The 10,981-nt window shown below is 46.2% G+C and overlaps 1 protein-coding gene across 3 annotated transcripts in view; it reads right to left on the bottom strand.

The window, feature by feature from the left end:
• The window catches only part of ARMC7 (armadillo repeat containing 7), a 29,942-nt gene that overhangs the window by 3,270 nt on the left and 15,691 nt on the right, over positions 1 to 10,981 (bottom strand). The window lies entirely within an intron of this gene.

Below are 10,981 nucleotides of genomic sequence, written 5' to 3'. Positions count from 1 at the left end.
CTGGGGAAGAGCAAAGTGAGTCTGGATGCCTCAGCCCTGGGCCTCCTCCCAACTTTCCTCTGCCCACTGAGTCCCAGGGAAGGTCCAGGCCTGAGAAGGTGGCCCAGGGACAAGGGATCCAAAGTCTATTCTGATCTCCAGCCCTCCCTTTCAAGATTCCAGAAAGGCCTGCCTGCCCTCCACTGCCCAACCTTCTGGAAGTGGGCACCGATCCCTTTCCCTCTTGGTTCAGCCAGCTCAATGACTGATAGGCTTTCCTTTTTATTTTTTTTAAAGTAGAAAACATAAACAAAACCCACAGTGTATCATCACTTTAGAAGAATTAAGAAATATAGATATAGGTTTCACAGGTCTATACATATGTCAAAACTTATCAAGTTGTACTCTTTAAGTATGTAAAGTTTATTATGTGTCAATTATACCTCAAAAAAGCTGTCAAAAATATTAGAAGTCAAAATATAAACCATCTTAATCCTACCACCCATTTAACATATGCTTTTCATCCCACAATTTTTAAATATGTGACTACATATAAATATTTAATAACAATGTGATGCTCTTATTGTTTTGTAAGCCAGCTGTTTTCATTTAACCATGTCCTGTGAACATCTCTCCATGCCAATAAATCTACAATCATGGCATCATTTAATAGCTGTGCAGTCCTACATTTTATGGAAACAGCATAATTGAGAGTTTAAAGCATTTCAGCATCATTCCCACATCACTATTAGTGGGAATCCGGGGGACAAAAGAAAAGGACAGGGTGAGAGACCCGTGGTTCTGGATCTAAGAACCACTGCTCAGGTAAGACGCCCAGACCCCTCATTCTCTCCCGTCAGGCCTAAAGCACTCGATGTGGGAAGCTGATTTTCGTGGGTCCTGAGTGAGCTTCCTGCCATCAGGGCACCCTCACCCTTAGGTTCCTACTCCAAGTAGAGAACGAACTTCTAGCTCATTTGCATAACATGGCCGACCAGTCCTGAGTGTCCAATCAGGAGTGAGTTACAGCCCACCCACTTCCACGGCATCTCTAGAAACAAGCAAAGAGGGGACCTCCCCCCACCGCCCGGCAAAACCTAACGAGGACCTCTTTCCCAGCAAGAGGGGACCGGTGCAGGGAAGTGGGGCAGGCCTGGCAAAGATCTCCGCCTACTCCAGGTAGGTACAGCCACCCCTTCCCTAGCATACCTGGGTAGGGAAACATTTTACCCATTCAGCCTCCAAGGACTTCTTCCCACTGCATTTGGAATAAAATCCAAACTCCCTTCTGGGATCTTTGCGTGGTGCCACCCTCTTGCTAGTAACCAGCACGTCACTGCTCCCTGGCCAGTGTGGGTTCCCTGGAGTACCCCATTAGCCACTCCCTGCCACATCCAGGCACTTCCCTCATCACCCTGTTTCATTTTCTTCATATGCTTAGAACTTTGAGAAATCTTCGTGGAATTTTCTTGCTCACTGACCGCTGAGCCCCACTAGAAGGTACTGTGCCATGAGGTCAAGACCTAGGCTATCTTGGGATTTCCCTGGTGGTCCAGTGGTTAAGACTCCACGTTCCCAATGCAGGGGGCCTGGGTTCGATGCCTGGTCAGGGAACTAGATCCCACATGCATGCTGCAGCTAAGAGCCCGCACACCATAACTAAAGATCCTGCATGCGAAAACGAAGAGCCCCCGTGCCGCAGCTAAGACCTGCCGCAGCCAAATAAATAAATAAATAAAAAAGACCTAGGCTTATTCCCAAGACTTCCTGGGTTTCTGGCACAGGGGGAGCTCCACCAATATTTGTTGGAAGGATTTTAAAGCAGTGAGCAGGGGAAAAGGGTTGCACTGCAGAGGGTTGGGAGGCTGGATGGGATGGCTCCCTGAGACCCTGCCCACCTTGGACATCTGCAGTTCTGAGGGATGGAAGAGGCTGAGTGGTGTTCCTGAACCAAGGAAGATGGGCAGCAGGAGACGGACTCAAGGCACTGATGGAGAGGTCCCTCCCAATGTCTACCTCAGCACCCATTCACCCCAGTGGAGCCCTTAGCACAACCTGCGGTCATCCTGCTGACTACCTTCTTTACTTGCTGTCTGTCTCCATCACTGGGCACCAGAGGGTAGTGATTTACCTCTGTATTTCCAGAGCCTGCAACTGAGGAGTCTCTCTGGACACATGCTGGGAACATGACTGAACCCCACGAACAGTTACCACCACCCCCATGTAAGGGAAAGAAGCTGAGGCTGTTGAGTAACTTGACCAAAGTCCCAGAAGATGGGGAGCCCTTTGCTACTCCCATGGGAAAGGGTGTCCCTTCAGAAACCACAAGGACAACTAATCCTACCATGGGCAGATGCCAGTCTCAGCCAGGAGCAGGGACAAATAGAAATGCTGTGGCACAACTACTGAGCCCGCGTGCCACAACTACTGAAGCCCGCGTGCCTAGAGCCCGTGCTCCACAACAAGAGAAGCCACCGTGGGCTTCCCTGGTGGCGCAGTGGTTGAGAATCTGCCTGCCAATGCAGGGGACACGGGTTCAAGCCCTGGTCTGGGAAGATCCCACATGCCGTGGAGCGACTAGGCCCGTGAGCCATAACTGCTGAGCCTGCGTGTTTGGAGCCTGTGCTCCGCAACAAGAGAGGCCGCGACAGTGAGAGGCCCGCGCACCGCGATGAAGAGTGGCCCCTGCTCGCTGCAACTAAAGAAAGCCCTCGCACAGAAACGAAGACCCAACACAGCCATAAATAAATACATAAATAAATAAATAAATAAATAAAAGATGTCACCTCTTCCATGAGGAGGCTTCCATAAGAGCCTTCCATGACCACCCTAATCAGTCCCTCTCCCCAAGAGGCCCTCCCTTCACCACCTTCACTTCTTTTCTTCATACCAAAGAAGAAAAAAAAAAAAAGTAAAACAAAAGAAGAAAATATTCATAGATTCTGACAGAGGACTCATATCCAGCATATATAAAGCATTCCTACACATCAAAAGATGAACAACACAATAAAAAAAAGTGAGCAAAAGACTTCGATGAACTCTGCACAAGAGGGTCAATATATGAAAATGTGCTCAACATTCCTTATCAGAGAAATGAAAATTAAAACCACAATAAAAGGCCACTACACACCTATCATAATGGCTAAAACAAAAAAAGACTGATGATACTAAGTGTTGGCGGGGAGGGAGCGCTACTGGAACTCTCATATGCTGGTGGTGAGGAGTGTAACATGTCGTGATTACGGTGGAAAACCATTTGGCAGCTTCTAACAGAGTTAAACATACATCTACCCTACGACTCAGCAATTCCACTCCTACCCAAATCTGTCTGAGAAAAATGAGCGCATATGTATACAAGGAATCTACCCGAGAGAAATGAGTACCTATGTATACAAGAAAACTTGTACAAAAATTATCGTAACAGCTTTATTCATAAAGGTTCCAAACTAGAAACAGCTCAAATCTCCATCAGCGGGTGAATGGATGAACAAATTGCGGCCTGTTCATACAAAGACATGAACTACTGATACTGTAACAATTTGGATGAATCTCAGAAACATTATGCTGAGTGAAAGAAACCAGACACTATATCCTGTATGATTCCTTTTACATGAAGGTCAAGAACAGGCAAAACTGATCCTTGGGGATAAAGGTTAGAATAATGGTTACCTCAGGGTGGAAGACACTAACTGGCAGAGGGTACAAGGGACCTTTTTGGGGAGATGAAAACATTCTGTATCTTGATTTAAGTGCTGGTTATATTGATGTACATATACCTTAATGAATTTAAAAATTCATCCGACTGACACTTAAGCTATGTGCATTTCACTGTATGCTGATCCTGCTGCAATTTAAAAACTGGTTACCAGACAAAAAGGAGAACAAGTTCTGACCGGCGGATGAACATATTTTGGACAGACCTGGCAAGACAGAGAGAAAGAGAACAAGAGGCAAAGGCAGGGCCCTTCTAGATGTGGGGAGCCACAGAAACCCCCGGGAGAGACAAAGGAGAAAACCCTAGTGCAGTCTGGGATGAGAAAGCTGGCGGCTCAGAGAGGGCAGGTAGGGGATCTCAGGTCACAGAGCAAGTAGGGCACTGGTGCTGGAAGGGACAGGAGGGTCAAAGTATTGTCCTGGGGATTAAATGAAGTCATGCTGACAAGTGCTTAGCCAGCACCTGGCGCCTCAGAGGGCTGGGCGAGTCCTTGGAGACAGTGGCTCAAGACCGTTACATCTGAGGACCCACCTGCCCCAGGGTACTGGGCTGGCCGTGGTCAATCCCAGGTCAAAATCTTCACTGGGGGCTATTTTTTCTTGGGTTTTACTTTAGTATCTTGAAAATGGTTCTCTCTGAAATTTCAGGACAGACATTCAAGGGACAGAACAGAATAGAGAAAGCTACTCTTAAATGTAAGAAGATAGGAGACAAATATACATATATGTATATGCTCACATTTGCTGGTTCCATGTGAGGGGTGAACAGGGTGGAAGGGACAGGAATGGTAGTGAGACCACACTGGTAATACAGTTTTGACTTAAACAGATATGTTTTGTATAAGTTAAAAAAACCAAATTAAATTTTAAAAAATCATGGCTTTTTGCACTTCTGACCTATATTTCAGTTCTAAAATTTCATCCTACAGGTACACTCCCACAAGTGAGAAATGACATACAAATAAGGGTACCCACTGTCACACTGCTCATGAGAGCAAAATGGAAACAACCTAAATGGCCACCCTCAGGGGCGGGCTAAATGTTAGTCCCTTCATGCAGTGGACGTCATGCAGCATTTACAAAGCATCAGGCAGCTCTTTATGGGCTGATACTGCAGGTGTGCCAAGACATGGTGCTAAGTTAAAAAAAAAAAAAAAAAAAAAGGCAGAATATAGATACAGTATACTACAACATGTGTAGGATATGCAAAAAGGTATACATAGTATACAAACAAATATACACATACTTGTTTATCAATCCCTAAAATATCTCTGGGAGGATACACAAGAAACTAGTAACAGTGGATGCCTCCAGAAAAGGCTACAGACTGAGTTACTGTTTATTACCTACCCTTTTGAATTCTGTACCATGTGAATCAATTATGTATTCACATAAATTAATAAAATACACACACACTCCCTGCTTGTGCCTAGAACTGAGAGGAAGGGGGACTGGTCTCTGCCAGTCGGGGAGGGAGGGCGGAGGGGCCTCGAGCCAGCCTTTCCAGCTGGTGTGGAAGGGAGCAGTGGGGTGAGGACCTTGAATTCACCTCTCTCCTGTAACAAGTGGATGGCTGAGGAATTTCTTTTTAAGCAGAAAGACGTGTGACCCCAGGACACTAAATGACCAGTGAGAGAAGGAGGTACACGGGAACCCGAGAGTACGGAGGATGGAGCGAGGGCTCTGTGGTGGGCAGATCTAGCTAGAATCCCAGGAATGCCCCAGGGGACTCAGGTGAGCAGAGCAAGCAACTCCATCTCTCTAAGCCTAGGTTTCTTTATCAGTAAAACGGGAAGAGAGAATTAAATAATGTAAGACCCCTCCCTGGCACACAGTAGATATGGACCAAGCATGCAACCCATTTATAGCCCCGGAGGCTGGCACAGGGCATATCTTCAACCCACACACAGAGAAAGGGCTGGCACATACAGGTAGGGTTTAACAGTGAGAAAGCAAGTGCCCATGGAACCAGCACGAGGTCAAAGACTGAAACAGTCATCAGTCCAGAAGCCTCTGCACGTTCTTTCCTGATTCAGTTCTCTCCCCCTCTCAGAGGTGAACCTCTTCCTGACTTGTAACAATGCAGTAAAATAATTTTAAATTAATAAGCAGGACCTTTTAAATTTGTAATAAAAAAAATTTTACTACACACACACCCCTAAATACTATAATTCAGTTCTGCCTCTTTTTGGACTTTACAGAAATGGAATCACACTGTACACATTATTATGTGTCTAGCATCATTTGCTTAACGTTATGTTTGCAAGATAATTGCAAGGAGCTGTAGATTGTTCATTTACCTTGCTAAGCAGTATGAATATCCACAATATTGATAATTCATTCCACTGTTGACAGTTTCCAGTTTAGGACTGTTACAGACAATACTGCTGGTGACATTTTTGCATATGTGTCTGGACGTGCATGTACCTAACCCTATGATTGTAACTGCTGGGTCACGCGGCATGCCTATCTTCAATTTTACTAAATCCTATTTTCCAAAGAGAGGCGGCTCAGGATTCATCTACCAGCCTTTTTCAGTACACCACCACCATCTGGTGGCAGCTACCGGTATTGCAGGAAATAGAACACAGGAAAGCGATTTAACCTGAATCGTGGGAGGCCACCTACTTGCATTCTGTTGTAGTAACAAAACTGCTGAGTATTCCGTGATATACTAGGATTCAGCCAGTTTTCATGGAAGCAGAGAATTATCTCCTGGTTCCTTTACATCTCCATACACCATCTAGAATGGTGCAAGTGTGCACACACAGCATATAAGACACCAGAGAATTGACCAATGGTGCTTCAGTCCAACACTCCCAAATTAATGCCAAAGCCTGCCAGAGTTTTTATTTGGGACATGAGCTCTGAATTCTCTCGCTCATTCAAGTATTTACTGAGATCCTGGCTTTTTATCTGGTTCCTGATAATTCACCCACTTCCTATCCCCCATCCCAAACGAGGGTGGCTCTGGCCTGACCAGTGCCTGTCTCCCAGTGGTACTTCCTCCTACTACTGCCCGGACACCCACTGTGAGGCTAAAGATCAACTTTCATACCTTTTCCTATCATTCAATGATGTTTTTCCAGAAGGACCGAATCCCTGGAACAGATGGGTGATAAGACACTATCCCATCCTACCTCACCTCTCTGGGAGACTCGGGAACTGTTTATCCTCAAAGGGGTCTGGATACCTAGGGGACCTTGCAGCTGCAGGCACTTTATCTCATTTAATTCTCTCAACAACTCTGTGAGGCAGGTACTGATCCTGCCCCACCTGACCGATGATGGGAGAAGGGAAATCACGTGCCCAGAGTTAAGTCGGGGAGTGAGGACTTGAACCCAGGCCTGCCTGACCCCAAAGCCCCACTCTTACCAAACTCCCTATATTCCTTGCCAACAAACCAACATTGGTTTTGGTTCTGCCGAACCATGGCCACGGGCAATCTAACCCAGCAGTTACTCCAGAACCAAACGCGCTCAGGGCTGCAGCACCAAGTCATGGCCAGGACTCCACACATTCCCCGGCCCCATCCTCGTCCCAAGCCAGAAGGCCCGAGCATTCAAGACATAACAAAGATAAGCAAGGCACTCTGATCTCATGGAGATCACCATCTCAGACCTGCCACCAGAGATAAAAGATTCAAAGCTACAAAGCCCAGCACAAAATAAGCACTGACAGTGTTTCCCATTTAGCACCACAGACATTATCAGAAAAGGAAACAGCAAGAGTAACAAAATAGGCTTCTAAGCACCACTGGGACTTTCCTTTTAAGTTATGCACAATAAATACAAGAGAATTTTAGCCTCCAGAGGATCCCATGGAGGGATTCAGTGCTAAGAAAGCTGTTGCTCTTGGGATTGGGGACGTTGGGAAGAAGAAGAAAAAGAGAAGGAAACAGTGGCTGTGAAAAGTAAAACTGGTGATGATACCAACAATTCTAGACAAAGTATTGACACCGTCACAGAGACGCAGACACGCGCACACGCTCTGCTCCCCACAACAGTCCTGCGAGGCAGACAAGGCTCAGGCGAGGAAATGAGGCTCAGAGAAGGGACAGGACTCATCCACAAAGACTGGCTACGAAGCGGAGAAGTGGGGACCGTGGACTCCAGGTCCAGGGCTTGGTCACCCACTCTGGGAAGCTGGCCAGGAGGGCAAGAACCCAGGGCCAGCCCTGGTCTCTGGCAAAGCTCCCAGTTCAGTGGGCCAGGAACTCAAGAGTGTTCCTGCCTTGGGAAAGTTGCTTCCTGATCCTGTAAAAACTTGCCTTGGGTGACTGCTCTTTTCAGCAAAGTTTTCTCCAGAGTCAAGAGCTTGAGTTGAAGGAGCTGTATCATTCTCAGGTGGAGGTCTAGCCACGGGCTTCTGCAGGGGTCACTGTCACCACTCAGGTGGCAGAAGCTGTGAGCAGAGTTCCAAAGAGGGAGGAGATGGAGGACTAACACTGGAGAAAATCTTAAAGTGACCAATTTTTCACGATATTTATTCAGCATAATAATCTTCCAGGGCTTCCCCGGTGGCGCAGTGGTTGAGAGTCTGCCTGCCAATGCAGGGGACACGGGTTCGAGCCCTGTTCTGGGAAGATCCCACATGCCGCGGAGCAACTAGGCCCATGAGCCACAACTACTGAGCCTGAGCGTCTGGAGCCTGTGCTCCGCGGCAAGAGACGCCGCGATAGTGAGAGGCCCGCGCACCGCGATGAAGAGTGGCCCCCGCTTGCCGCAACTAGAGAAAGCCCTCGCACAGAAACGAAGACCCAACACAGCCAAAAATAAATAATAAATAAATTAAAAAAAAAAAAAATCTTCCAGAGGGGCAGAGACATGAGCTATTCCCACTCTTAGACCTGGGCAACCGGGGCTCCTGCCCCCAGCCCAGGTTCTGAGGGCCTCACTCTGGCCCTCTCCATAGGCTGAAGAGTCCAGGGAGCCTGCCCAAAGCCCATCCCCCTTCCCCCATACCCAGAGCTCCAGTTCCTAAACCTGCTCCCCCAGCTGCATGGGCCTCTTTCCTGCATCCTGACTCCCAGGGGTGAACCCCACTGTTTGTGTGTACACGCCTAAGTCCAATGAGGGGCCACCAGGTGTCTGTGGGGCTGTGAATGAAGCTGGGGTGTCCACACATGTGTGAGGCCTGTCGTAGTAAGAGTCCCAGATACCACAAATTAGAGGCAGACCTGGATGGTCTTTCAAAAATTTAAATCACATTTGCCCAAGATGTATTCAGGGAAAAAAAAAAGTGTGTTACTTGATTCTAGAAAAGTTTTCAATCTAATTTCTAAGTTACAGGAAATAAAGCAGTTACAGGAACAAACGAAATGACACCATAAAGAGGCAAGCAGACAATTCAGAAGGTGAGACATTCTGCAGAACTGGTCTGGATCCTTCAACAATTAGTGTTAGGAAAAAAGAAAAAGAGAGTCTATTAATGATTAAAAGAGATATAAGATAATTGATGTTGTGATTTCCTTCCAAAGAGCACCATATGGAAATGGGGGAGGGAGGATAAAGAGTAACTTCAGGGACTTCCCTGGTGGTCCAGTGGTTAAGACTCCACGCTTCCAATGCAGGGGGCACGGATTCAATCCCTGGTCAGGGAACTAAGATCCCACATGCCACAAGGTGTAGCCAATAAATAAATAAATAAATAAAGAGTGACTTTATAGTGGAGAAACCTGACAAACACTACTTCATCCAGGTGATCAAGGTTAATATCAACAGTGATAAGTCATGCTGATAGCATATACCCTTGACATGATGTAAATGAAAATGGCCTTTTACCATTTATCTCTGTGGTCATCCTCCCCAAAACCCATATCCCAGTCTAATCATGAGAAAAATATCAGACAAATCCCAACTGAGGGAAAACTTACAAAATACCTGACCAGTACTCCTCAAAACTGCCAAGGTCATCCAAAAAAAAGGGAAAGTCTAAGAAACTGGCACAGCCCAGAGGAGCCTAAGGAGACATGACAACTAAATGTAACACAGTATCTTGCATGGAATCCTGGAGCAGTAAAAGGATTATTAGGGAAAAACTAAACAAATCTGAATAAAGTATGGACCTGAGTTAATAATAATGCATCAATATTGGTTTATTAATTGTAACAAATGTACCATACTAATGTAAGATGTTAACAATAAGGAAACTAGGTGTGGCATATATGGGAACTCTGTATTATTTTTGCAATTTTTCTAAAACTGTTCTAAAATACAAAGTTAAAGAGAGAGATTGAGATCTAAGGAACATAAGAACCAGATTAAGTGCATGAATCCTGGACTGGATCCTGGTTTATACAAAACAACAACAACAAAATGTCCTTTTGGGAACTATTAGAGAAGTTTGCCTAACTGGGTATTTGGTGATAATGGAATTATTAAGTTCATTCTCTATGTAGATAAGATTCCTTTCACTATGTAGAGAAATGTTCTTTTTTAAAGATGCATGCTGAAAAAACAATGTTGGTTTGCCTTCAGAATAAACTCCAAACTCTTTCCCAATGCCGGGACCTGAATCCCTGTAAACTCTGGTGCCGTGAGCTCTCTATAACCTCATTTAGTGCCACTCTCTGCTTCATTCACCACAATGGTGCCACATCAGCGTTCCTTCTGGCTCCTCCTGCTCTAGAGTCTTTGCCCACGCTGTGCCTTCCCATGATGGCCAAACCAGAAGTAGCCCCTCCCTCCCCTTGCTCTCTCTCATCACCCTGTTTATTTTCTTCAGAGCCTCAGCTTTCTTGTTTGTCAACCAGCTGTCTCCCACTACTAGAATGTAAATTCCTTGAGGGCAAAGACCCTTTGCCCAACTTGTTCGCCATCTCTCCAACATCTAGAACAGTACCTTGCTCGCACAATATACGCCCAATAAATATCTGTCCAGTGACTAATTCAGTAGGTCTTAGACCATAACAACTACAGGAGTCACAAGCCATTCCAAGTCACTGCTACTTCTCTTGATGGTAAAACTTTTTTTGGCTGTGCCCCACGGCATGTGGGATCTTAGTTCCCCAACCAGGGATTGAACCCGTGCCCCCTGCAGTGGAAGCACGGAGTCTTAACCACTGGACCGCCAGGGAAGTCCCGATGGTAAAACATTAAGTCAAAGATGTTTAAAAAGGGCACTCAACTTTTTTCCCTCCAATGGGGCTTCAATCCATTCCCTCATTTTTGATCTCCCCTCTAAGCGAGAGGGAAGCTAGACAGGCAGAGGGGGTCCTGGGAGTTCCAAACCTGATTCAAGCGAGCTGTGACCTGGACGACGTGTGAACCGCGGAGGCGGCACAGAC

The sequence above is a fragment of the Balaenoptera physalus genome, assembly GCF_965194825.1.
Source record: "Balaenoptera physalus genome assembly, chromosome: 20".
Classification (NCBI taxonomy): domain Eukaryota; kingdom Metazoa; phylum Chordata; class Mammalia; order Artiodactyla; family Balaenopteridae; genus Balaenoptera; species Balaenoptera physalus.
Note: the sequence above shows the minus strand (reverse complement) of the source record. Positions and strands in the feature narration are given on the sequence as shown.